This window comes from Macaca thibetana, chromosome 17, assembly GCF_024542745.1.
Source record: "Macaca thibetana thibetana isolate TM-01 chromosome 17, ASM2454274v1, whole genome shotgun sequence".
In the NCBI taxonomy this organism is placed as follows: Eukaryota; Metazoa; Chordata; class Mammalia; order Primates; family Cercopithecidae; genus Macaca; species Macaca thibetana.
Window position 1 is genome coordinate 6,022,872 of NC_065594.1, and position 27,015 is coordinate 6,049,886.

Here is a 27,015-nt window from a genome sequence, read left to right on the forward strand (position 1 = left end):
TTTGCCCATAAGACTTCATCCTCCCCGTCACATTTTAAGGGGAGGTATGATTAGCTTTATTTTTATAAAAGGGGAGCTTGAGACTCAAACAGTAATAACTCTTCCAAGGTCCAGAGCTTTTCGATGGTAGTGCCAGGGTGGAACTCAGATCTCTGACCCCATGCCTCTCATCTTTCCCCTTTACCATGCAGCCTCTGGGCTTCAGAAAATGTTTCCTACAGGATTATATTGGATGCCACTGATTAAATGATTACTGCTACTTAATTAATTGGAGATAGAATTTGATGCTAGAAATGTTTTTGGCAATAATGAGTTACTTAGGTGACTGAATTTTTACATTCATTTCTAGGAAGTCATTTTTTCCTTGTTTTTGTTTGTGTCTTCTCTCATAAATTGTAGTATTCTTGTGGCATGAAGGTGGGCCATTTAGTTCCCTGATTACTGTAGATATAGTGTGAGTTAGGTTTTGACTAGAGGCTCAGGGGCTTTGAATGTAGACATGTTGTAAAATGTTATTGCTGTGTTTGTCAGTCTTGTTTGAACACATAGGATCCCCTGTGGGTACAGGTTTATGAATCTCTTTGTTATAGTGGCCACTATTATACTGTATCCTCAGAGAGAGAAAAAGAAAAACTGAAGTTATTTGCTGAATTGCACATGAAATCTTTATGTCAGGTTTAGTATTATAGAGGTAATTTTGAAATATAGTTTGATTTTGGAGTATTTAAAAATTGTCATGATAATAATGAAAAAAATACCTCTGCAGTGCAGTATTTACATCTTGCTATTTCTATTTGATAATATACAGATTTGCTGTGTATTTTATGCACTTATGTAATGATTTTCATTATTTTCTTTGTCCAAATGTAAGACTCAACACATTCAATGAAACTAAGTGGAAATCCTGATTTGGTTATGATCTAACCCGTTGGTATCCAACAGATTGCTGACTGTGTGGTATTTTAGCCTGGGTTATTTGTCACCTGATTTTTAAGTCTTGAGCTTGAAGACGAAGGAGATAAGGGCCCATGGGGAGGTAAGAGTAATTGCTGTTGGTACCTCTGTTAAATTTGTCTTTCTCCTGAAACAGCTGTGGAAGTGCAGAGCTCCAGGAATAAGCTGAAGGTAAAAAAGACAGCACTATCCTTCTGGCCAGCTGTAGAAGGCTCAGCAGCATCTTGTGCTGGGGCCTGGGTGGTACCTTTTGTAGGGGTTGGACTGTGGTTAATATGAGGACAGATTAGAAACTCTGGATTCAGAGAGCAAAGTGAGGCTGGGAGGTAAAGGTGTTCCAGCACCTGAACAGGAACCAGGTGAATCTTCAGGAATCAAGGTAGGTGAAATCAAGGAAGTAAAAACACAAATAACTAGTTGGTCAGTTGAGCAGGTGCTCAGGAGGCAATACGAAGTCAGAGACCAGGGATGGAATATAGGCATAGGAGAAAGGCAGAGACTCAAACCAGTAAAGGATGTAAGGCAACTTTAAGCACAGCTAAGAAAACCTCTTTTGGGCTGTGCGTCGTGGTTCACACCTATAATCTTGGCATTTGGGAGGCTGAGGCAGGAGGATCACTTGAGGCCAGAGTTTGAAACCAGCCTGGGCAGCACAGTGAGACCCTGTGTCTCTCTACTAAAAATGTTTGTAAAACACATTAAAAAGGGGAAACCTCTTTTATACTTATTTATGATGGCCTATGAACAGCTTTAAGGATTTTCTGGTTGGAGACAGGATGGTGGGGCCAAAGCTAAGGGTAATGCCCTGGTTTGGTTGCTGAAGTTAGGGAAAGAAAGACATTTGTTTACTAGATGATTCTTAGGTGGCATCATAAACAGTAGTTTAATGTGTATGTAAATACGAGGGCTTCTGATTGAGTTGAGAAAACAGAACCTAGGCCTCTGAAGGTAAATCCCAGTGGAAAGTAGCATGTGTTGGGTTTCACATTGGTTATACTCCTAGTGAGTTCTGTTGGAGTTAGGAGGATGGGGTGAACTAGCTGGGTTGGGGTGGTCCTGAAACCATAGTGAAGAAGATAGAGTCAGTCATAGAAGGAGTGGAGTTCGGAATAAACCTTGAAACTTAGGTGAGATCGATGTAGGTGAGTGTGTCTTTCACCTGTATTTACTGTGTGATTTTTTTTGGATGAGTCATTCTGTAAGACTGTTTCCTAATTTGCAAGATAGTTAAACTAATTCCTAACTTGCAGGTGTCAAGGTTGTAGGGGATTACATGAGATGATTTATGTGAAGGCCCTTTGTAAATGGCACTGTGGATTCAGATGTAAGTTGTTATTAATAAATTGCCAGTTGCAGTGGGGAGCCTGTTGGATAAGAGCTTTGTTTTAATTCATTCATCGTATGTAAATGAGGTGGTACTCTTTGCAATCAGAGCTGTTTAATGAAGGTCATGATTAGAGGGAAAGAGTCAGGAGGCTGTTTTTAAGTAAGGTTGGTATATGCCTGAGATTTCACTTACAACCTTATAAATACATAATTAGTATTGAAAATTACTGTTGAATGTGCATCCGAAGTGCTTTGCATTTTTTTGGTTGATAAAAAGAAATGTATTTGAAGAGTAAGTTACTGAGCTATAAAAAAAAAAAAGGAGTCCATTTAGTAGCAAAATTACAGGATGCTTCTCATTCTACGTTCTGAAACAGGCTATTTTTAGCGTCTCTTTGAATCAGGGATGAATTCTAGTTATAGGGTTCAGTAATTAAAGCTGAGAAATATACAAAGTAGTTTGGGCAAGAAAATCTTTTTACTTGGGTTGGATTTGTTTCAAGGTTTAAACTGTCATCTCAAGGGCCTCCCTGGAAGCCACTGTTTTTGTCATCTTTATGGGGTGAAGAGCAATAGAAAGTGCCAAAAGATCAGCCAAGGACACAGTGTCCCACTTTTTTAAGAACAGGGGAGTTTTAAAAATTCTGGAATCCTGTTATTTCCTAACTGGTGACCTTGTTGCATCTGTGTTCTCTGCGCAGTCCTGGACAGAGGCGCAGGGTCCTCTGGCCTCTCCCTGTCTTTCCTGTCCTCAGGCCCTTCCTTCTGGTCAGTGCTTCCACCCTCAGGACCTCTGCTCCTCTGTCCAGCTATCCTGCAGACCCTGGTTTTCCTCCAGTTCTCAGACTGCTTCTGAGTATCGCTAAAGAACACTGCTTAGTGATGCCCTTGGTACCAGTCCACATTTGTATTTAATGATGGTAGATTATTCAGAATGTTGCTGAACTAGCTTCTTGGTTCTAGTCAACAATCTTTCCTCAAACTGGAAGCCTTATTTTATCATGAGAAAGTTATTATTTTATCTTTTTATGCCCATCACAAAGAAGCTCATTAACTGTTTGGTGGAATTGAAACAACTGTTGATTCAAATTCTCATGCTTTATGCTTTTGTGGCACTTAAACATGGTGATCACAGAGCCAACTCAGGGTCACTAAATACGGGGCAAGTCCAGCTTTTCTAGTTGAAGTAGGTTGGGAAGATGCATTGTTTTTCTTTTAAATCTCTGCATTTGGGAAAAAAATCACTTCTTTGACAAATGTTTTTGAGTGTTGTCTATGTGCCAAGTAATGTGCCAAGTGCTGGAATTAAAAAGAAAAAGATTTGTCACAGTGAAGAATGGAGTTAGGGATCAAAGTATTAGGATCCACAGGTGGCTGCCCGGGGCCAGACCTGTCTACTGTGTACCTTAAAAACGAAGCTTAACTGTCACATGTAGGCAGAAACATCATAGGATTAGATAATCGAGTTTTCCTTTGAAAACCAATTATATTTACTATGGATTTCTAACCATTTTCAACTTCTTAAATTTTTTGGTTTCTAGTAGTTCTGCACTTTTTGTTGTGGTAATGAATAACTAGGCAAATTTAAGAGTAGGACTGAATTTGAACGTAAATCATTCTGGTTTTAGGTTTTTGTTTGCTCATTTGTTCATTATTTGTTTTGTTCTGAATCCACATTGATTGAGAGGTTGCCATGAACTCCTTTCTATGTGAAACCCTGGGATTGGTATTGAGATGCAGTGGACATGCTCCCAGCTCTGTGAAACCCTGGGATTGGTACTGAGATGCAGTGGACATGCTCCCAGCTCTGTGAAACCCTGGGATTGGTACTGAGATGCAGTGGACGTGCTCCCAGCTCTGTGAAACCCTGGGATTGGTACTGAGATGCAGTGGACGTGCTCCCAGCTCTGTGAAACCCTGGGATTGGTACTGAGATGCAGTGGACGTGCTCCCAGGTCTGTGAAACCCTGGGATTGGTACTGAGATGCAGTGGACGTGCTCCCAGCTCTGTGAAACCCTGGGATTGGTACTGAGATGCAGTGGACGTGCTCCCAGCTCTGGTGGGTTGTCCAGGCTGCTAGGGCGGCACCTGCAGTAACAGTGATTGGTGCTCTTTATTGCTTGTTAAGTGAGGCAGACAGCTCTTCCCATGGGTTAGCTCATTTAATTCTCACAGTCTGATTTGTGTAGTTAGGGAAACGTAGGTTTAAATAAACTGCTCAGAGTTTTCTGTAGCCTCACAGGAGACGGACAGGTGGATACATACACGCTTTATCTCAGGAGCAAGTTCTGCATCTGGAGCTGTTCGACTAGGTCTTTTTTTTCCTTTCTCTCTCTCTCTCTCTCTCTCTCTTTCTGTGTGTGTGTGTGTGTGTGTGTGTGTGTGTGTGTGTGTGTGTGTGGCGGGGACAGGGTCTCACTCTGTTACCCAGGCTGGAATGCAGTGGTGTGATTGTAGCTCACTGCAGGCTTGACCTCCCAAGCTCAAGCGATCCTCCCACCTCAGCCTCCTGAGCAGCTGGGACTACAGGTATGCGTCACCATGCCCAGCTAATTTTTTTTTTTTAGAGACTGGCTTTGCCCTGTTGCCCAGGCTGGTGCCAAACTCCTGGGCTCAAGCAATCCTCCTCCCTCACCTTCCCAAAAGGCTAGGATTACAGGTGTGAGCTACTGCCCTGGTCCTTTGACTACCTCTCATAGCACAATATTTAGATGGTGTTAAGAGTTTATCTTCACGTTGACTTTGTATACTCTTTGCATCTCAAAGGACAGAAATCAGTCTCTTGGTGTCACTGTTCCTCTCTTGTTTACTGCAGCTAAAACCAGTCTTCTGTCATAGCACTTTGCATGCTCAGTAGTCCCCCCATATCCGAGGTTTCACTTACCACAGTTTCAGTTACTGGCAGTCACCTGTGGTCTGAAAATATTAGGATATTTTGTGCATACACATGAGAGAGAGACCACATTCATGTGACTTTTATTACAGGATATTGGTATAATTGTTCTATTTTGAGTATTGTTAGTCTTACTGTGCCTAATTTATAAATTAAATGTGCCTAATTTATAAAATAAGTTATCCTAGGTATGTATGTATAGGAGAAAACTTAGTATGCAGGGTTTGGTACTATCCACAGTCTCAGGCATCTGCTGAGTGTCTTGGGCTGTATACCTTTCAGATGGTAGGGAGGATTCCTATGTCTCTCTTTTCACTTAACACTTTACAGCTTGTGGTGTGGTATTTTTTGGTATAACACATAGCTTTATGTTTGTGTGATTCATAGTTATATTTCTAATGCATAATAGTGGGCTAGTGTCAAAAGGCAAATTAAAAATCTAATTAAAAATCAAGATCTAATTGGCTTTTATTTGTGATTCTAGCATTGAATTGTACCTCATTCTATAAAACAGGATGGGTGTTCCAGTGAGCTGAGGAGAGGAGCGTGGCTTTGTAGGCAGAAAAAGGCTGAAGAAAGCAGAAATAAAGAATGAACAGCAGATTCATTATTTCAGAATTACTTTCCTTATAGGGTTAAAATGGAGGAAACTTTATTATCTCAGCTCACATAAACTGGGCCACTTCTGATTGGTTGCCATGAATCTCTTATTTTTTTGTTTTTAATAGAAAACTGGCTTGTTTCAGAGCAGTTTTTTTTTTTTTTTTTTTTTGGTTTGTTTGTTTTGTTTTTTGGAAACAGGATCTTGCTCTGTCGCCCAGACTGGAGTGCTGTGGAGTGATCTCAGCTTACTCACTGCAGCGTCAGCCTCCTGGGCTCAAGTGATCCTCCTGCTTCAGCCTCCTGAGTAGGTGGGGCCACAGGAGTGTGCCACCATGCTTAGCTAATTTTTAAATTATTTGTAGAGATGAGGTCTCCAATGTGTTGCCCAAGCTGGTCTCAAACTCCTAGGCTTAAGAGATAATCCTACCTAGGCCTCCCAAAATGCTGGGATTACAGGCATGAGCCACCGTACCCAGCTGAGTTCAGTCTAAGTGACAGTTACCACAAGTGACTCCATTCTGGTTTGGTCTGGTCTACTAGGGCCTAGTACAGGGGCTCAGTCCAAAGTAATGTCCCCTGTCTCTTGTCCCCCATAAACTGTGTTGAACAGTAGTAAATGCTTGAATGAACTGATGTGCGGTTGATGTGGCCCAGATCGTTGTCAGGCTGTCAGATTCTCTGGCCACTCTTGGATCTTTACAGTGTCATATAAGGAATTGGTTCCTTTTTCTTTGTGTTTTACTAGGCAGTTATTGTTCATTAAATGGAAGGGAAATAAACTATTATCTTATGATTCTTGTATTTACGTCTGTGATAAGTAATTTTTGAGTGAATAAAGTACTCAAAACTGGGAGAATTTCTCTTCATTTGCTCTCTTTTAGCATAATTAATATAGTTTTATTGAAATTAAAATGTACCTAGCCGAGAATGTGATACACGTAGGTGTTCAGTGAATGTCAGCTAATGTTGTTCTTGTTTTAACTTACAGCAGTATCTCTTCTGCTACTTGTTTTGTATTTATTTGTGTTTGTTTACTCTTCCCCACCAGATCAACTTTTTGGGGGCAAAGACCTTACTACTTGACCTTGTTTTTGCCTCACTTTCTGTAACAGGTCAGTTGTGTGTTGAATTGTATGGTGGGGCCAGCTAAAATATGTTCATGCTGGCTCTGACTTCTAAAGGTGTGGAACTGTTGTAGCAGTGGGGTATCAAAGCTCAGATAGTCAACCAGAGAGCAAGAAAGAGGAGAAACACAAAGATTGCTGTCTTGTTATGCTAGACGTAGGCTTTTTGCTAAAAAATTCGTACTTGACATTCTTATGAGATATATTTCTCTGAAGCTAGAAGTGGTTACATTTCTATAGTGTCTTGCAATCTCGTAAATAGAATGTTATATGTGAATAGTTAAAAACATTGGTGATGTGATCTCGTCGATAGAGGTGAAAAGAGCAGAATTTCAGGCTGGTTTAGGAGGTAAGGCTGGAAACAGAAGTGGTGAAATAGAGCTATATCTCGAGCTAGCTTCTCATTTCTGGGAAACTAGAATTTGGAGGCGTATGAGAGATGTCAGGGACTAAAATAGTAAATCCAAATACAATCAGATTAGGATAATATTGGTAGATTAACAGTGGGTCATTTAGATCCAACCTGTTCTCAGGTTAAGTGTTTTCAAGTAGCAGAATTCTTTATTTCATATTGATTTTGGATGTTGTGGATAAGTAAGATTAAAGGGCGTATTACTAGGGAAAATTTTATTATCATTGACCTTGTAAAATGCCCTGTAGTACAAAAGTAGGTATTTCATTAGATAAACTCTGTCATTTCTCTCATCAGACTACAGAGAAATGTAACCTGAATGTGAAGTGAGCTGCTGACGAGGTGAATGGTCTAAATGTATTTGAAATTACCTGCGCTCGTGTTGGCTGTCATAATGCTGCGTGGTCCCCTCCTCCCCTTCCCCTCTTCTTTTTGGAAAAAGACTTTTTTTTTTTACTAGGCAGTTATTTTTCCTGGCTTGACTTTGGTCTGTGATTATTCTCTAAATTGTGACTTCCAGTGGTTTCATGATGTCATTTTTCTTTTCTTTTTTCCCTGAATGGTATAAAGAATTTTTATTTAGTAGTAGTATTTTAATACTTAAGCCTAGAGACAGCAGGATTATATTTTGTTGCTACCATATTGAGGTCATTATTTGGAACCTGAGCGAACAAGGATAAGTACATCTGTGATGGGATTTTAGCGGCAAGAGGTCCTTAAAGATTACCCAGTTTGTTCCTCTAGTCAGTGATTTGCTTATTTATTCAAATATTTGAGTGTCTATATGCTTTTCTTTGCAGTATTTCTTTTCCCAGATGTTGGTAATAACACCTTCAGTACAACTATCTCAAGCCAAAAATCTTAGAAGAGTACTGTCCAACATAGTAGCCACTAGCCACATGTTACTATTTAAATGAACATTCGTTAAAATGAAGTAAAATACTGAGTTCCTTACTCACATTGGCACATTTCAAGCTGGATCCAGCACTCCATGTGGCTGGAGGCTGCCCTGTGGGACACGGTCACTGTATAGAACATTTCCATCGCTGCAGAACATTCATTTGGACAGCGCTACCTCAGAGTACTCCTTGACTCCAGGGGAGTCAGCATCCCCATCCACTTAATCTCCCGAGACCTATGTCTGTCAGATGTGTTCCACTTAAAGAATCCTCCCTTGTCTTAGTTTAGGTCTTCATCACCTGTCTTCTGAATTACGGCTTAAATTCAGTGACCAGCCTTGTGAAGCTGTCCCTGCCGCTGCCCCTCCAGCTGTAGCCACCTTCCCCTTGTGCTCTGTGCATCCCCCACATACACCTGTCAGTGCGCTGGCCCCATGGATTGCTACCTGCTTGTTTACAGACTTTTCTTCTGGTGGACCGAGAGGTTCTTGGGAGTCCAGGATTGGGCTTTGGTTTTTCCAGGGGGAGGGGCAGGCATAGTGACTGACACATAACTACATATATATGTGTTTATTGAGCAGGTAAAGGCATGGATGGATGGAGGCCATAGTAGGTTGCAGTTTGAAGGCAAGAGACCTTTGGATACCTGGAAACTAGACGACAGGAGGGCATTTGTGTCAGGGGGAGCGTAACGGATGCAGGGCCAGAGGTAGGAAGTTACAGGGCAATTCTGCTTCTGGACAGTAGCCACAGGAGAGCACTGTCAGCACCATTCAGAGTGTAGCCATGGACGGAAACAGAATTGGAGCGATGGTGTTGTATAGAAGCATGCTTCCCTGTTCTGGCCAGTATTGTACCTCTTCGTAGAGGTGCTGTGTTTCCAGTTAGCAGCCTTAATCTGTGACTTCAAAGGAGTTACTGATATGCTCTCCACTGTCAAATGAGGCTACGTATTAACAGAGTCTAGTGAATTCTTCAAGACTTTTATGGTTCCTGACTTATGTTAGAAATGTTAGCAGCTCAGCAGCAAGGAAAAATGCATGTGTCTGTGTCCAGAAGGAGACAATCCAATATAGATATTACTTACTTACTCCTTCCTTCCTTCCTTCCTTCCTTCCTTCCTTCCTTCCTTCCTTCCTTCCTTCCTTCCTTCCTTTATTTATTTGGTAGAGACAGGGTTTCGCCATGTTGCCCAAGCTGGTCTCAAACTCCTGGGCTCGTGATCCACCCACTTCAGCCTTCCAAAGTGCTGGATTACAGGTGTGAGCCACACCGTGCCTGGCAAGAACAGTTACTTTCTAGTCAGACTCATCCTGACTCCTTTTTTGCCTACCTGTGTGATCCTCAGCAGCTCACTTTTTGATCCTAATTTCTTCATTTTTAAATGGAGCTATTGCCTGTGAGGACTAAGTTAAATGTATATGAGGTGTTAGCTCTATGCTTGGACCTGAGTAAAGCATTTACCAAATAATAGCTAATAACAAAAATGATAAGTCCATAGCCTTTCACACAAATGGGAAAATTCATAATTGTGTTTCAAAAAGGAAGAGTTAACATGTGATTCTTAAACAGAAGCGGTCATCCGGGAAATACATACGATGTTGGACATCTTCCTTATCCTTAGGCACAGTTAGCTGGATATAACCATCTCTTAAGTGAAATGTATAGTGCCAGTTACCCTCAAAATCATCAAGTCGAATCAGCTGATCTAGTAGAGGTAAAATTAGGCCTGGATAATCTAAACCCAGGGATAATTTTCTGTATTTGGAAATAAGGTGATCACTTACGCAAAGTACTTAAGAAAAAGCTCACTTTTCTCTTTTACTCAGCATCAAGAGCATGCTGTACAGCTGCTCCGAAGGAAGAGAAGAAAATAGTGTGCTGCTTGAGTTTTAAATAAGTAAACTAGGATGTATAAAATAGAGTATCGTTGAATGATCATTCTGGTTTTTGTTTTTTTTTTTTTTTTTGTTTGTTTTTTGCACTGTTAAAAGGATGGTTGCGGTCTTAACTATGTGAGTTCTTAGAATCTACTGGCCTACATAGAATTGATGCAGGTCCAGATAATTCCTTTTAGTAGACTCAAAGTTGCTTTTCTTCCATAATGAAATGGCACAGTTTCTGCTTTCTCATGCCTGGACCTCCTTTCCCAAGCTTAACGCCTCCCACCCTTGTTTGACTTTCCGGAAGCTGCACCCCACCCCACTTCTGGGCCGCTGTTCTCTTGCTTTCTTGCATCTACCTTATTGTATTAAAATTATCTGCATTTATTTGTTACCCTCACAAGACTGAGTGCCTTCACAAACAGGCATTTTCTTACTCATTTTTATGTGTTCAGTGTTGAAAGAGGGGCTGACTTCTACAGGATGCTAGGTACACTCCTGCTGAGTGAATGGATGCCTGTTCACTAAAATTGCCTTGTATGTGTTCTTCCCAAGTGGAACATAATTCTGAGTGGGAAACTATATCATGCTTCTGGTTACCTCATAGCTCTAGCACATTGGTATACAACATTGATCAGTTTGCTCTGTAGCCTTGCTGTTAATGTCCAGTGTCCTGGAAACACTTTCTAAGGTCTATTTGGCAGTTATTAAATCTGTTACTATTTTATCCTTGTACCTACTATTAGAATATTTATAAAATGATCACCAAGACTTTTATTAAATGTGAATATTGTTAGGGGAAATTGATACAAATGCTCTTATTAGGTACAGTTCTTATGTGAATGATTACTATTATTTGATTCAGTCTGTAGGCAGTAACAAAACCTAAAATATATGTGTTGTTGAGTAAATGAATTGAGTAGTTTAGTTGAATACACTTAAACTTGACTTTTTGTTTTTCTGCCCTTTGGCTATTATTTACTGTGAGTCCTTGAAGTTAATTTCAGAGGTTTTTCCAGAATAGGGGGTTGGAATTATACAGGATTTCACATACCTTATTAGCTTCTTACTTAAAATAATTAAAAAAGAACTGGTTCAGGGATTAGAGCTCCCTTGAAATTGTTGAAATGTGAAATTTGAATTTAAGACTTTCTTGAAGACTTGAATGCATTTTGCCTACTGGTAATTAATTCTTTTTTTCTTTTCTTTATAGTTTTAGTTTTGATTGCTGTTACTCTTACTGATAACTGAGCCAAAGTGGTGATGCTACTTGAGGGGAATTTCTGCAACCCATCGTCAACGATTATATGGTAAGAGTGTGTGCCTTTTACCCTTAAAGCCATTTAATTCCTGTAACATAGTGTGGAAATTTAATTAGAAATAGAAATAGCATAAAATATTTTAATATTTTTGAGTATTAAATATTTAATATTAATATGCTTTAATATATAAATATTAACCACAGGTAATATTTTAGAGTTTTAGATCCTAATCAATAGTTTAGGACATTGAAAGAGAAAAAAAACTTGATATATTTATTTCCATATTAATTTTCTTGTGTGAAAAACATGGTTATGTAGTTTATGACTTATTAAGCTGAGATCTCAATTTTCCTCCATTTTTGCCCATTTACTTTTTCTTTCCTGGAATTTAACCAGTTCTTTGTTATCCGAATCTTGCTAATAAAGAATGGGTATGAGAAGTCAAGATTTAGACCTAGTTAAACCTAGTCAGATGGCCGGTGGCTCATGCCTGTAATTCCAGCATTTTGGGAGGCTGAGGCGGGTGGATCATGAGGTCAGGAGATCGTGAAAATCCTGGCTAACACAGTGAAACCCCGTCTCTACTAAAAATACAAAAAAATTAGCCGGGCGTGGTGGCACGTGCCTGTAGTCCCAGCTACTGGGGAGGCTGAGGCAGGAGAATGGTGTGAACCCAGAAGGCGGAGCTTGCAGTGAGCCGAGATTGTGCCACTGCACTCCAGCCTGGGCGACTGAGCAAGACTCCGTCTCAAGAAAACCCAAAAACCCAAAAGCAAACCTAGTCAGTTTTACTATAATTTATTCTGAACTGAGGTGGTGGTGATCGTGATAGTGGCTAAAATGAGGTTTTTGAATTATTTATGGATTTCAGTGAGCTGTCTTGCTCTAATTTTAAGGGGTAATTGAGGAGTAAGGAGACATAGCAGACTACTAGGGCAAGTTATTTCTTTGAGCTTCACTTTCCTCATGTGCAGAATACTATCATCTATCTTGCCTGATCTATGGAATTATAAAAATCAAATGAGAGGATGTATATGGAATTTTCCTTCTCTTTCTTTTGAAAGGATAGGGAGAGAATAACATGTCTTTTGGCTTTAAGATGGTATTGAGAGGTGGAAGAAGGGCTGTTATACCAGAATTAGAAGCTGGAAGATTGATCTCTAATCCTAGCTTGCCTTGACCTTGGGCATATCATTACGTATTAATTTACCATAGAAAAATTGAACTTGATTTCCATACTTTCACTTTATGGGTAATTTTTCAGGAATATATCTGTGTTCTCTGACCACGTTTAATTAAGCTAGAAATCAGTATCAGATACCCAAGAAATTCCAAAATATTTTGAAATTAATGATCACATCCTGAAAACCCATGGTTAAAGAGGAGCTTACAAGGCAAAATACTTTGAATGGAATGAAAATGAAAGCATAATGTATCAGAATGTATGTGATGCACCTAAAGCACTACTTTAAGGGGAAATTTATAGTGTTAAATGCTTCCATTAGAAAACAAAAGTTAAATAGCTTTTGGGCTTTTCCTGTGTGTCATGATGGGTTACAGGCTGATTGTAGTTCTAATAAATGGTTTCTTTTGCTTCCTATCCAATTAATGTGAAGAGGGGAGATAGTTAAATTTTCTTGTCAGGCAAGCATTTATTTTAGTATTTGTGTTCCGCTGTATAGTTTTTTGGGGGCTTCCAAGTGCGTCATCTCACCACAGCCTTTTGAGATAACCAGGAAGATACTACTGCTTTCATATTTAAGATAAGGACTGGAGGCTTACGGAGGCCTCAGCTCTTGAAGAACGTGGGGCTTCTGCTTGCCACGCCATCTGCTTGTTTGACTGCCGCGCTGCATCTCCAGGCCTTTTGAAGAAGCGCTATGTGTGTTCAGACTGTTGAAGGTGGCACACTCGGATTAGCTTGGTGAAGCAGATTCTCTTCCATGAGGCAATTCTCTAGGAGGAGTATTTTTCTTAGTTTGTATTATGCCCATCAGAGGTGGCCTGTTATTAAGTACTGTTTTGGAGCTATGCCCGTCTGGTTGCTAAATGTGTCTTTCCTCTCTCATTTCTTTTATCTTGATATTTAGTCCTGTGTGGTGGCTAACAGTCGACTTATTTTTACTTGACCTTCATGTTAGAATGCACATATTAAATAAACATTCGGTGATCTCCTACTTTTTCATACTCAGATGATCTGTCTCCACAGATTCGGTTTTTTTTCTTTTTTTTGTTCGTTTTTTGAGACAGAGTCTCCCTGTGTTGCCAGGTTGGTGTGCAGTGCCATGATCTCGGCTCATTGCAACCTCTGACTCCCTGGTTCAAGCGATTCTCCTGCCTCGGCCTCCCAGCTGGGATTACAGGTATGTGCCACCATGTCCAGCTAATTTTTGTATTTTTAATAGAGACAGGGTTTCACCATGTTAGCCAGGATGGTCTCGATCTCCTGACCTCGTGATTCACCTGCCTCTGCCTCCCAAAGTGCTGGAATTACAGGTGTGAGCCACCTTGCCTGGCCCACAGATTCATTTTGAAACTGCTTTATTGAGGAATGGTTGACATACAGTAAACTATGCTTATTTAAAATGCGTAATTTGAAATATGTCTACACCCGTGAAACCATCAATGTAGTTGAACTGGTGATCGTTGTTTCCTCGTGGCCCTTGGTCATCTTTCCCTTTTGTTTCTCTCCTACCCTCACATAACCGCTGGTCTGCTTTCTGTCCCTATAAATTAGTTTATGTTTCCTAGAATGTTATGTAAATGGAATAATACAGTATGTAGTCTTTTTGTCCGGCTTTCATTCAGCATAAATAGAGGTTCATCTCTGTTGTTGCATGTATCAGTAGTTCATTCCATGTTATCATTGAATAGTACCTCACTATAGGGATGCAATGCCGTTTGTTTATCCATTCACCTGCTAATGGACACTTGGGTTGTTTCTAGTTTTTGGCTGTTACAAATAAAGCTGCATGAACATTCGTATACAAGTCTTTATATGGGCATATGCTTTTATTTCTTTTGGTTAAATACCTAGGAGTAGAATGACTGGATCATGTGATAAGTGTATGTTTAACTTTTTAAGAAACTTGCAAACCATTTTCCAAAGATGATTTTATTTCTCTTGAGCAGTGGCTGATAGTTCCAGTTTATCCATGTTCTCATCAGCACTCTGTGTGGCAGTCTTTTAAGTTTAGCCATTCTCATCAGTGTGCAGTCACATCTCCTGCGGTTTTAATTTGCCTCTCCTTAATGACTAATGCTGTTGAGCATTTTTCATGTGCTTGCTTGCCATCTGCATAACTTCTTTAGTGAAGTGTCTGTTCAAATCTTGTGCCCATTTTAAGAAATTGGATACTTTATTATGGAGTTTCAAGAGTTCCTTATATATTCTGTATCAGATCTTTATTAGATATATGATTTGTACTTTTATTCATTTTAATAGCATTTTTTTCCTTTTTACCCCAGAATGAAATTTTTGGGAGCCATATGGGATTATTTTTTGTTTGTATTTTTTGCACTTTCCCCAACCCCCACAAAAGTAGTTACTCTTTGTCATCCTCTTCCTTTTCTTCCGTGTTCTGGCCGGGCACTCAGTTTGTATTCTCTGTTTTCGGGGCTGTACATGAGTCAATACCTGTGAGGTGGTTTCCCCTCCCTTCAGGACAGAAGACCCCTAATTAGTGAATATGTTTGGATGGCTGGGATGGTCAGCTCTTTATTTCTGGAGGCTGGAGATCTGCCATTCCAATTGTCATCAGTATTGACTTGGCGTCCCTGGGGTGCAGTCAAAGGACTCACCTGGTGTACTCCAAGGTCAGAAGCCAGAACAGGGCCAGATTGATTCAATGATGAAAATGCTGGAGACAATTTACCAATATCCCTTGATTTTTACATGTTCATTTCTAATTGAATTGTATTGTGCTTACTGTGTGATTGTAATTTTCTATGTGATTGCAGTTAACTTTTTTGTGTGACCTAATTCATAGTTTTTTCTTACAACTTTTCCTTTTTTTTTTTTTTAAAAAAAAATATGCGTTCTCACATTTATGTATAACATTTAAAAAAAACTATCAATTAAAACTTGTTGGCTGGGCACGGTGGCTCAAGCCTGTAGTCCCAGCACTTTGGGAGGCCGAGACGGGCAGATCACGAGGTCAGGAGATCGAGACCATCCTGGCTAACACGGTGAAACCCCGTCTCTACTAAAAAATACAAAAAAAAAAAAAAAATTACTTGTTAATTGTATTATTCAAATCTTGGTCTTTGTTGGTTTCTGAGAAAAGTATGTTGGGTCTTCTACAAAAGGATAATAAAAGTTCATAATTGTAATTTTTAATGGTTTTTTTTACCAATTGAATATGGTATGTGTCTTCACCTCCATCTGTTTTTGTTGCCTTCACCTTGAGTTTCTCTTGTGTCTTAGACCCTGACTCCCTTCAGTTGTTAGCATTTTCCTGGTGTATACTTTTAATCTCTTCATTTTTATCACTCCTAGTTATTTCATTTTAGATGTATTCTTGAATATTTATCTTACAAAACCCAAACAACTCAGTTTGTGTGTTGCTTTGTTCAGTGGCAGCTGTTTGGTGAGTGGTAAAGGACATGGACTGAGTCCAGGCTGCCTGGGGTTGAATTTAGGCTCTGCATAAACTGGCTGTGTGGTGTCTCTCCGGTTTACTTAACTATTATCCTGTTTCTTCCCTATACAATGGAAATATTAATGGTTTCTATCTCATGTTATAAGAATTAAATGAAATAATATATGTAAAATTCTTAACAGTGCTTGGCACATTCTGTAAGTGGTTTGGCTGTGTCCCCACCCAGAATCTCAGCTTGAGTCATAATCCCCATAATCCCCACATGTCAAGGGAGAGACCAGGTGGAGGTGATTGAATCATGGGGGCAGTCTCCCCCATGATGTTCTTGTGACAGTGAGTTCTGAAGACATCTGATGCTTTTTTAAGTGTTTAGTAGTTCCTCCTGCATTCATTCTCCCTCCTGCTGCCTTGTGAAGAAGGTGCCTTGCTTCCCCTTTGCCTTCCGCCATGTTTATAAGTTCCTGAGGCCTCCCCAGTCGTGTGAAACTGAGTCAATTAAACCCCTTTCCTTTCTAAATTACCCAGTCTCGGTAGTATCTTTATAGCAGTGTGAAAACAGACTAATGCAAAGTCTTAGCCAATAATAGTGAGTTCGCCCATTCACACTGTGATTATTTGGAAGGCCATAATCACTATTAATGCCTTCCTTTTGTTAAAAAAATTAATCCTTTCTTGTCCATTGCTGACTTTATTACAATTTTTTCCTGTGATGGTTTGTTATTGATATATCCAGTACCTTCTAATTGTTTGTACAAAATCAAAATATTGATTATGCACATAACACCTGAATATATATGTCTTTTTAAAACTTGCAACACATTTGCAGTTTAAGTACCTTTTGAGTCTCAGCTCTGTTCCTCCCCACTTAGAGGTAATCCATTATTATGAATTAGAGATGTTTCCTTCTCTGTCTCTCTCTCTTTCTCTCTCTCTCACACTCTCTTTCTCTATTTCTCTCCTCTTTTTCTTCCCTTCTCTCTCTCTCTCTCCTCTCCTTCTTCCTTCTCCCTCTCCTTCTATCTCCCACCCCCCACCCCACCCCATCTCTCATATATATATGTAGGATTGCATAGTACTTTTTACTAAATGGCATGCTGTAATTCTGAACTTTGTATTTTTCATTCATTGCTATGTTTTGGAGGTCACTCCATATATATATTTATTTTGTTTCTTTTAACAGCTGCCTTTCTCCTATTGGTAGTCATTTCCAATTTATCTCTATGTCATACTGCTGCTGTGAACATTCTTGTACATGAATTCTTGTGCACAAGTGAGAATGTTTCTCAGAATAAGGATGGAAATGCTAGGGTCAATAGTATACATATTCCTGGTTTTATTAGATACAGTTCTTTCAAAGGATAGTTTGATGATTGGCTGCCATTTATATTTCTCTGATGTAAATTACCTAGATCTTTTCATTATGGTTCTCCAACCACACATCTCATGGCCACAGTCCTTCCTGTCATATTTTTGACTTGTGGTTTCTTCCTTTAATCTCATTCTGTTGCCTTTCAACTTTGGAGGTTATCTATCATAATCCTGTAGTATTGTTGCACATATTTTGAATGTACATCTTTTTCATCATTTCTGTGGATTTGAAACAAAGGAGAGGCCTAGTCTAGGTGCTCTGTTTATTGGATTCTATTTCTTTAATCTTCCGTTTCAAATTATATAACTTTTGAAAGGATTTCCTATAAATGAGCTAAGGTTATGCACATACACACATGCCATACACAACCTGCTTGTCTGATTTTAATGGAGAAATATGCTTAGCATATGCTGCAGCCTTAAATGGAAAGTAGATTACATTTAATCCCAAATCAAGGAAATGGAGATTGTTGTTCTTCCTTGTCTGAGATATCACCTTAAACTGCTGTTTTCCTTAGTTTACCCGCAGCAGCATTTCTGTAAGTCTCCTTGGAGGCTGGGTATATATTCTAGTCTTATGCACACAGCTTCCTGTCAGACATCAGATGGAATTTGACTTACCAGATGTCATACTGAATCATGGTCTGCAGAGATGTGGACGGATCGCATCCTTGGCCAGGGAAGTGGGATGGATACAAATATCTGGGTCAATTCAGTGGTTAACCAAAGGTCAGTCATGTTATTAAAAAGTCATGTATATCAAAAATACAAAACAGAATACGATAGGGGGTCTGAAGTTTATGCATGCAGTCAGCAACAAGGTAGTGTCAGGAGTTGAAGGACCAGACAAAACCATCTGTTTAATAAGATAATAAAATCCGCTATAAAAGGAACCTTGGAAATGTAAACCACTTCCTTCCTTTTTGGTCAGAGCTGACTCTGCATGACAAATAATCAGGTGCTTAGAGGGTTAAGAATGGGGAAGGACCTGCTGGGATAGAGGGAAAAAGAATGAATAGAAGCGTAGTATTAGAAGTCAAAGATTCCTTGGATACCAAAGCAGACAACTTTCCCCTCCTTGGCTGCCTTTTTATCCTAGTAAGACACAGAAATGAAGTAGCCTTGGCTTATTGGCGTATTTGTAAATGGGACCTGCAGGAAGTGTTTACAAGGAGGGTGTGGTGGGCGGAGCACCGATGGAAGTCAGAGACCGAGATTCTAGTGTCTCCAGGATGCAGGAGATTTTGGGTCTCTTTGTCTTGATCTTTGATTGTAAAATAAAGTTATGCTAGAACTCCAAGGTTCCATTTATCTTAAAAAGTTTTTTATTAAGTAGCTGATTTTATCTGGCTGGTCAAAACAGGGAAGGAAAATAGCTCCTGGTCAAAGCATCTCGGAGGTTCCTGGGTTAGTAATGTGCGTGAGAATACGTTTTTATGCATAATAAAGGACTATAAAACAGATGTAGGTTCAAATATTAAATGTATTCTTCAGTCCCACATGTTCTTGAGTATCTAGTTAAATGGACACCATGGCCTAAAGGGACTTAGAAATAAAATATGGGTATATTTTTAAAATATTTTATGTCTAATAGGAATTTAGTAATTTATTTAACTTTAAAAAGTCTGAACTGAAATGAACATAACACAGAGCGTAACAATTAATTGAAGTATAGATATGTAGAAGGCAGTAAGTTGTAGAACAGCAGCTTTTTTCAGAGCCCCCTTTACCCTGTCCATGGCTAGAAGAGAAGAACAGGGGAGACCAAAGTCTTGATCTTCACAGGCTCTCACACCACTTCTGTATCCCCACCCGTGATACGTTGTTGTTCACTTTTACTCACTTCGAGGTTTCTTCCCACAACAGAGAAACTGCAAGACAGGAGCTAATGGTGAAAACCCCAGTGGAGAGAGATCTCGACCTAGACTTCGAATCCTTCCCTTTTCAGTTAGAACCATATTAGCTTCCACCTGGAGGATCTTTAGGTGCCATTTTGTGGCCCTTGAAAGACAAACTGTGTCCCAGAATGTCCTCTAAAAATAGGTGCTTGACAAAGGTGTTTCATTACATTATTCCATAGACACAAAGTTGCCTTTTTCTGGGAGACTTATTATTTAGTTGTTGAGGCTGTATAGCAGAAGCCAAGTGATGTTTTAAAATGGTGGAATGCTGCTTCTAAGCCTCGTGTGAGAGCATCACTCTTCCATCCTCAGACCTGTTGAATAGCTTCCCTATGCCGAGCAGGATGCTGGAGGGTCTGTGATGCCATGTCATCTCCCTATTCCCCACTGAGAATGGAGTCTTTCTAGTTGTGTTTTAATTTCCAGGAATGAGACATACCTTTAATGTAGTGCTTGTCACACTGTGTTGTAACTTTATTTGTATGCCTGTCTCTGCCACTAAACCGTTAGCATCTTGAGGAAGGGAGTTTGTTTTATTTTTGTTTGTTCAGTTTTTGCATTTCCACTAGCTAAAGCATCATGAAAACACACTACATGTTTGGAGAGTAGGTGAGTCCGATATGGTAGTTTCTGAAAGCCATCTGAATGTGTCACTGAAAGGGAAAGCATACCAGAGCTGGAGGGAACCCAGGAGAGCAAATCTGTTCTGCAGGAGAAGAAACTGAGGCCCACCCTGATGAAGAAACTTGCACAGAGTCGTGTAGTGTTAGTGGCAGAACTTGGACTAGAACCCCGGTTCCCCAAGTCCTGGTCCACTGCTGCTTCACTGTACCTCTGTCTCCCATCCTGTGGAAACATACAGACCACGTTTCAAAGAGCAAAGGAAGTGTGAACATTTGTCCCAGTGAAATGCGGTTGATTGAATTTTATGTGGTCTTTCTTCCTTCCCTCCCCCCAAATCACAACTTCTAATAAAGCTTTAAAAAGAAGCAGTGTGGCTCCAGAAGGCAGTGTGCCAAGTGAGGAGTTTAGGAAGCCGAGGCCCTTCCTTTGGCGGTGGGAATGTTACGTTAGTGAGTGTCTTTTGGGAGTTGTCAGTAGGCACTTGACTCCAAGCAGAGTGCTGTAAAGTGGAGGCAGGCAGACATAGCCCTTGTCCTTCAGAATGAAAAGGGCACACTGAGGGGAAAGGTCAGAGGCAGGGCTTGGGCCAGCATTGTGTCACTCTACTCTATGGGCCCTGGCTACTTTTGCTTGGGTCACTTTCGTTCTGAGGGCAAAACTCATACATACAAGTGAAACATGGTTAAAAAGCCAAACATCTGCAGTATACACACATTTAGTTTTGTGTGTATAATATAGTCTGTGCCACGTGTTTTGGTGCTATCATGCACTGTGCTCTAATTACCTGGCATGCAGCAGTCAGAGCAAAGGTTACCAGCACATAAGGACTAGAAGAGAGAATCATTAAACACTGTCAGGTTCTGCAAACTGTGGTTGTTCTGAAAGGTCAAAGGTCAGTCTTTAATGGCTGCATAGTGGAAAAGAAATCCACAAAATCTATTCAGTTAATTTTGTATAGTCAACTACCTCTAACTACCAGTAATATAGTTTTAAAATATGTAATAAAGACTTAATGCAGTTAACATGTTACTCTACATCCCATGAACCCTTACTGCAGTGGGGAATGATCACAGTTGTGGGTTTCAGTTGAATTTATATGCCCCATTACAGTATATTCTATGCATGAAAGCTGTTATCCATGTTAATATAGTGGCGGGGGGGGGGGTTTCTAAAATAGTCTGCTCACTTTGGGGTCTGCACACCGAAATTCTTAAGCGTGTACTCATATGTTCACTCATCAAGAATATCAGTTTACTTAGGCAGATGTGGTGGTGGGTGCCTCTAATCCCAGCTACTCGGGAAGCTGAGGCAGAAGAATCACTTGAACCCAGAAGACAGAGGTTGCAGTGAGCCAAGATCGCACCACTGCACTGCAGCCTAGGAGACAAAGCGAGACTCCGTCTCAAAAAAAAAAAAAAAAAATTCTGTTTACTATTCCTTTCTTTTTTTGTGAAAATAGTTACCAGCTCAATGTCTTAACAAAAGAAGAAGCTGATACATTATCCTTGTTCTTACTGTGGAGGTGGAGTTTCTTTTCCAATTAGGATATAAGAGAACATTGCTTCTATTTTAAGAAAGAAAAAAGGCCAGATGATCTACAAAGCAATAACTTTTCTTAAATCGCAAAGAGTGACAAGCCCGTCTGAGAGTAGACAGGACACTTGAACTGTTTCACATTTAGCCGAGCACAGGGTGAACAGGTAACCACCATAGAAGTGCATAAGAAGAATTCAGCAAAAATTGTAATGCATTCTGAAGGTTGAATATGGGATCATGCATCAGTTTAGAATAACCAGGCACCCCAGATATAAGGGGAAGGTTACACTTATTCATAAGCTGTTTTCGGTAGCCCTCCACTGGGTACTCTTAAGACAGCTTACGAGCAAGCTTGGAGACTAGACAGAACCTCTTCTGATTGTGCTGTCCTGCGGGAGGTAATCTCAGCTGCCACTGGGAGACAAGCATGATGTGACACCTGCTTCCCCACAGCCTTCTCTCCTATGACAGAGTTCCCAGGAGGGCAACAAAACCTCTAGCCCGTAGGACTCAGCAAAGATCTACTTCTGGCAGAGGTCTAGGAAGCCCTCTTTCCTGCCCTGTGATCAGCAAGATCCTCTGCTTCTGGGACAAAGGGTAATAGCAAAAGCAGGACAGCCTCTTAGGCTCATGATCTTTCACTGATGCAAAGCAAAGTTCTGTTTCTGCTGCATCAGGGATAGGAACTCTTTCATGCCCAAGACAGGGACAAATGTCAGGCAGAGTTTAGTTGCCTTGGAGAAGAGAGGCACAGATCCTGAGAAGGCCCCACTCTGAGGTCCAGGTATATGGATCATTCCTAAAATTTAGGCTGGGCCAGGGAGAGCAAGGAGCCTAGCACCTAGTAACATAGCAATAGCAGTCATCTCCAGAGAGCAAGAATGTAAAGAGGAATTTGTGTCACTTTTGTGATATAAATGTCAAGGAACTACAGGGTAGGCCAGAAACGCTGAAAAAAATCTAGCACACTAGGCACAAGACAGCAGCCCATGGCTAGGGGATTTTGATGCTTGGTGTATCAGATGACAATAGCAGCCATCTCCCTCAAGCCCTAACTGGGTTGACTCAATCTGCCTTAGTAATGGCTTGCTAGAAGAACATGCAAATTCATTTCTGGACAAGAAATACGGTTTACTTAGTCTCTACTGCTTTGCAAATGATATCCAGCATTCAGCACAAAATTATGAGACAAAAAAGGCAAGAAAGAGTGACCTGTTGTAAATCAAGAGATAAAGCAATCAGCAGTCAATGGAAACAGACTCAGATAACTTAGATATGGGAACTTAAAAATAACTGTGATTAATATATTGAAAAATGTATTGAGAAAAGTGGACCACACACATGGACTTATGGAAAATATCAACAGAAATAAGGAAACAAGTTTTTAAGAGTTAAATGGAAACTGTTGGAAATGTAAAAACAAATTGGATTTATTAGCAAACTGGATGTAGCTGAGAAAATAATGAGAGCTAAATCAACAGACTATAGAAAGGAACAATGAAACAAAAGAAGAGACAAGGAAAGAGAAAAGTAGGGTGGGGAAGGGGAGGGATGACAAAACTGAACATCAAAGAACTATGGAACAGTATCAGTAGTCTAACACACATGTAATTGGAAACCCAGAAGGAAAAGAGAAGATACTGTCCAGAAAAAAATACTAGAAGGCACAGTTGCTGAGAATTATCCAAAATTAATGAAAGACAGGAAACAACTAATAAGACAAACAGATCCAAGAATCTCAGAGAACCCCAAGCAGGATTTTTTTATTTTAAGAACCCTCCAAGTTCTAGAAACACTGGACTCAAGTTGCTGAAATACCCAAGGTAAAGGGGAGAGTCTTACAGGCAGCCATAGTTTAAAGAAAATGAAACATTACAGAGGAACAAGAGTATAACAGCAGACTTCTTGTCAGAGACTATGGAAGTCATTAAGACAGTGAAATAACATTTTTAAAATATCAAAAAGAAAGCTCAAACCCTGTGGATGCATAATTCTATACCCAGCAAAAATAGCTTTTTAAATTAAAGGCCAAATAAATAATGTTTCGGACAAACAAAAGCTGAGGGAATTTATTGCCACAGATGTGCACTGTAAGAAATGAAGGGAAGTTCTTAGGCAGAAGGGGCATCAGATGGCAGTTGGGATCTAAACAAAGAAATGAAGAAACCCTGAAATGGTAAAAGAGAATAAATATGTTATATTTTTTCTTATTTTTAATTACATTAAATAATAATTGTCCAGAGCGAAAACAATAGTAATATTGGGCTTATAAGAGGTAAAATATATGACAACATTGGACAAAGCATGGAAGAAGAAAATGGAAATATACTGTTTATATTAGGGGATCTCCAGAGAAATAGAACATACAGGATATGTAGATCTACGAGGAGATTTATTATGGAATTTGGCTCACACAATTACGGACGCAGACACTGGGGACGCAGGCAAGCCAGTGGTGTAACTCATTGTGCCTAGCTCATGGTGTAACTCCCAGTCCGTTGCCAAAGACCCGAGGACCTGGGATTGGGAAGGTGGTGCAGGTGTAAGCCTTGGAGTCTGAAAGCCTGAGAACCAGGAGCTCTAATGTTTGAGGGCAGGAGAAGATGGATGTCCCAACTTAAGAAGAGAGAGAGAGAAGATTCATCCTTCCTCCACTTTTTTGTTCTGTTCAGGTTCTCAATGGACTGGATGATGCCCACCCATATTGGTGAGGGTAGATCTTTATTTACTCAGTCCACTGGTTCTAGTGCTGATGTCTTTCAGAAGCACCCTCCCACAGACTCACTCAGAGATAATGTTTCAGCAGCTCTGGGCATCTCCTAGCCCAGTCGGGTTGACACATAAAATGAACCATCACATTATTCTAAAGTTACAGTGTTCTCACACTATGCATGAAGTTCTTTACTATTATTCGAAGGTAGATGTGATAAGCTAAAGATGTGTATATATATATATATAGTAAGCTCTAGAGCAACTACTATGAAAAATGTAAAAAGAATAAAAACCAGTTATGGAGATGAAATGACATCATAACAAATAACTGAAAGAAAGCAGAAAAAGAGCTTTTGGACCAAAGAACCGATGGGACAAATAGAAAACCACTAACAGGATGTGTTAAAGAAAAAATTGTTTAATAAGACTTGTTAAAGCATGGTAAAGACTTTTATTCAGGACCATTGCAGAAGGTGGAGGAGCCACTGTAACAGCATCTTGCAGTAGTGGGGAGAGATTGGGTTCAACTCTGAATACAGCGTGGGCAAGTGGGGACTTACGGCCAAGAATCAGTGAGAGGGTCAGTGGATGGAAAAGTACTAAGAGGAGGACCTCAGGGGTTAGGAGAATTCTGGCTGACGCCTAAGAGGATTCTTGCTGAAGATAGCCAGGGTGATCTGATGTCATCTAGGGGGTGGTGGACAGTTAGGAACCTGATGAGATATTGAGGATAGACAAATTTTGAGGATGGCAAGGAATTCTTGTTAAACACATTTAGCAGGGGTCTTTGCTAGAAACTGAATTTTACAAAGACGGTGCACAGATGGGCCGAGCAGAAGGTTCAGAAGCCTGACTAAAGTTTGGCCAAGCAAAGAATCTTTGTCAGATGGAAGGTTTAAATTCAGCCACATCAACAATTACATTGAATGTAAATGATCTAAACACCCTAGTTAAAAGTCAGAGATTGTAAAATTGGATAAAAAAGCAAGACAACCATATGCTGTCCAAAATAAATTCTCTTTAAATACATAGACCTGAAAGGTTAAAATTAGAAGGAAAAACTTGTAAACACAAATCAAAGTAAGGAATGACCGTTACATAAAAGTAGACTTCGGAACAAGGATTATTATTAGGGGTAAATGGGACATCACATAATGATATTGGGATCATTTCCCCAAGAAGACTTAATAATCTTAAATATGTGGCTACTGTCAACAGCACATCTTTAAAATACAGAAACAAAAACTGATAGAACTCAGGGGAGAAGTTGACAAATATACAATTATTGCTGACATCTTCAACAGCTCCTCTCTGAGGACAGTAGGAAGTAAAATTAGCTACCCAGTTTGCTATAAACACATACAGATGTTGGATAGAGTATAACCAAGAAAGTAGAAAGTAGAAAGCACATTGATATGATTTTGAAATTCTTTAATAATTTGGCTTTAATTGGAAGAGTACCAATTGGAGAAGTTCAATGCCAGTATTCAGGCATTTAATTGCACTACATGTAAAATTAGAGGAGAAATTTAGGTTTAGATTAATTGCATGAGAAATAAAATCAGAGGGCAAATGTTAGTATCTTATTTTGGTAATGATACAAAATTAATTAAAATTATATTACTATCAACGTCTTACACTGTACTTTTGTTTTTTTTAATTTTCATGTGAGCCTCTCAACAACCTGCAAGGCGGCAGGGAAGTTATAATAGCATTCCTGCACAGGGACTCATGGAGTTATTTTGATAGGGTAATATATAAATCAAGAGTGGAGTGTACAGTCATTGCTCTGCGTGCAACATTGTCTACCCCATTTCTTGTAACTAATATCTTCAATATCTATCTGGTTCTTCTTTTTGGTTTTTCACCTATACCTGGTCAAAGTTTATATGTGTTACTGTTTATTCATTCGGAATACATTTGAGGATACATTGGGGTAGGCTGGGGGGACGTGAAATGTGGTAGGTGTTGTAGTAATGAAGGGACGATTAAAACGAAGGCTAAGAATTCTTAAGAGAATCCTTGCAAATGACAGTAGGAAGTAAAATTAGCTACCCAACTTGCTATAAACACATACAAATGTTGGATAGAGTATAACCAAGTATGTGTGTATGTATGTGTATATATGTATATATTTATATTTAAAATATATATGTATTGTAAAACATTGCCATGCTTGAACGAATCAGCAATCTTCCCTAGGTGTTAGGAGCTGAGAGAGTCAGAGGGAGGATGCATAGAGCTAGAGGCTAGAGTTTAATGCTGCCCATACATGGAAATGTGTTTCAGGCCAACCTGATGCAATGAGCTAGAACTGAGACCTCAGAATAAACGCTGGGATGTTCAAAGGATTGTCAAATCCCGTAAAAGTTGGGTAGAAAACCTGTGCTCGCCAATCCTAAGAAATAGCTTGCCATGTGCCTGGGGCTCCAAATAGTAAGAAAACAAAACAAACAAATGTGTTAGGGAGAAATTAGAACCCCAGTCTTGGCCAGGGGCACAGCAAAAGAAAACATAAAATTGTTCTACAAGGGAACTTTTCTAAAACAAGGTGCAGAGAACAACCCCCTACCCCCACCATGAGAAAGAGTTTGCAGTAAGAGGTTAGACACACTAGGAAGTGTCAGCAGGTGCTGCACATGTGTGAGGGCACACGCACGCAGAGAATTAGCACAGCAACTATGAATTAGGGTAGGTAATTAAGCTACCTGTCTCCTCCCAGGAGGAAGCGCCAGGTAGGGTTACAAGTGCAAGGATCCTGAATGGATCACCTGGGTTCCTTCTGCCTTCTTTGCATGAACACAGTCTTACCTCTTCCTGCTGGCTGGAGTCAGTTTCCTCTGCCAGTATGGAGATTCCTCTTTCCATTTTCTGTTCCATAGTAACGTGAGTCCAAAGTACCGTGGTGGCATCCAG

At 39.9% G+C, this 27,015-nt stretch overlaps 1 protein-coding gene across 8 annotated transcripts in view; it reads left to right on the forward strand.

Annotated features, from left to right (window-relative positions):
- Positions 1-27,015, forward strand: part of WASF3 (WASP family member 3) — a 133,008-nt gene that overhangs the window by 46,745 nt on the left and 59,248 nt on the right. For 3 of the 8 annotated variants that reach the window (XM_050766874.1, XM_050766869.1, XM_050766876.1), the window contains exon 2: positions 11,309-11,405. The gene's annotated coding sequence lies outside the window, so the exon portion shown is untranslated. Of the gene's footprint in view, positions 1-11,307; positions 11,406-13,607; positions 13,721-27,015 lie in introns of those variants that run through there. The other 5 variants (XM_050766872.1, XM_050766871.1, XM_050766870.1 and 2 more) reach the window with 3 other exon arrangements.